We start from the raw sequence: 2,173 nt of genomic DNA on the forward strand, positions 1-2,173 counted from the left end.
CAAGGATTTCCACCACTACTGGTAGTAGATCTCGAACCAACGTAGGTTTGGAAAATACTCTATCAGATATTGATAGAGACCGTCGAAGAATTCGTCGCAGTTTGTGACTGTAAGAAAAAAAAAATTAAATTATCATACATGCCATAAAAATAAGGTTCTTACTTCTGAGAAGGGAACATTCCATCAGAAAGACAAGCCGTTATCATTCGTGTATGGTCAGCTAAAATTCGATAGGCCGAATCCAATTGGTATTGATTCTCGCTTGCATCGAATATTCCTTGATATGGCGTTTTATTGGAAATTTTCTGAATGTGACTAAGTAACGGTTGGAACAGATCAGTATCATAGTTACTGCTTTTACCCTGAAGGTGTGCTACTAGACGCTCCAAACCTAGACCAGTGTCTACATGGCGTTGAGGTAAATCGGTTATACGACCATCCTCCAAGTTTCTATTGTATTGAATAAATACAATATTCCATACTTCAGTGAGATCGGGAACATCAGCATTAACGAAACGCTTCCTGGCACTGCAATCGAGAAACTGGTCCGAATGGTCCACGTGTATTTCAGTGCAAGGACCACAAGGCCCTGAACTTCCCATTTCCCAAAAATTATCTTTAGCGCCAAAAGGTATAATCCTTTCTGGTGGAACTCTGCAAACAATAATTTTAATATGTTAAAAATTATCTTACATCTATAAAAAAAACCCTACTACTCACCCAATTCTGAGCCACACATCTCGACATTCCAAATCAGCAGGAAGCCCCAAATTTACATCCCCACCAAAGTAGGTAACGTACAATCTACGACTATCGATGCCATAGCCATCGGTCAGTAGTTTCCAAGCCATCTCACAAGCTTCCCATTTGAAGTAATCTCCGAAAGACCAATTCCCAAGCATCTCAAAGAAAGTGTGATGATAGCCATCGGTTCCAACGACGCTTATATCGTTGTGCTTACCTCCAACTCGAATACATTTCTGTGAGTTGGCCACCCGTTTACTCGGAGGCTCGCTGCTGCCCAGAAATATATTTTTGAATTGATTCATGCCGGCATTCACAAAAGCTATGGTGGGATCACTGAACGGAACCACAGGGCTCGACCGCACAAACCGGTGTCCATTGTCACGAACAAAGTAGTCCAGGAATCGTTGTCGGATCTCTTTGGAACTTGCCGGTCCCCGATTCGTAACGGCAACAGCAGCCGATGACCGATGGAGGACTCGATACTGGTACAAAAAGTTGATGCGTTTCGTTGAACAGCGGAAGGAACCGTACATACTCGACAAATGGATTGAATTTTGAAGTTATAATTAGAGAAAATTCCGAAAATTTTCCCAAAAATATTCTGCTGGCATGAGCAAAACAGAAGGTCACGCAAGTTTGTTTACAACTTTGTTTTTTAAATCTTGGAAGCAACATTTGAAATTGTTGTAGGAGATCAGAATGTCAAAAGCAAGCACGGAAGAAAAAAGGACACTCTTTATAAAAAAATTCTCGGAACAAAATGCAAAAGAAGTTGACGTATTCAAATTGGTAAGGAATTAATATTCGCTTCAAAAAAGCAACCTAGACATTGATTAATTGAATGTGAGCTATAGAGAAGCATAATAATGGAAAACTGCGAAGAAAAACGATTAGTGAGAGCTGCGAGAGAAGATTTGGCCTGATTTGACGGGGTTCAATTAAGCAGCTGAAGTATTATATTGCAGAGAAGTTGATTGACTTCTTCATCGACAGTGTCATAAAATCCATGACAGCATTCTGGCAAGTTCTAACGTGTTCGTGGATCACACTCGATCCCCTTTGCTGTCGTCTGATTCAAAATTTTAATCCAGGAATCGATTAAAATTCCTGGATGAAATTTAGTCACCATCCGTGTATAAATTTTAGTCTCCACCCAAGCAACCAGAATCCCCTTAAAAAGGTTTCTGTCTGAAGAAAATGCTAATCAGCCCAAAATTTAAATTCTTAAAGCTACTTAGAAGTTCGTTAAAGTGGCTGAAGAGAATGCTATTCAGCTTTTAAGAGAAAAAAATTACGCGGCGAAAAAAAAAATCCGGTTGACCGATTGCTTTGACAACCAGATGACAGATTGCTAAGTTGCCGGTCTTTCATGGTCTATCTAATTGATTTTAATTACACTGGATTCTTTTTTTAAACGATTGTTGTG

The sequence above is a fragment of the Uranotaenia lowii genome, chromosome 3 (assembly GCF_029784155.1).
Source record: "Uranotaenia lowii strain MFRU-FL chromosome 3, ASM2978415v1, whole genome shotgun sequence".
NCBI lineage: Eukaryota > Metazoa > Arthropoda > Insecta > Diptera > Culicidae > Uranotaenia > Uranotaenia lowii.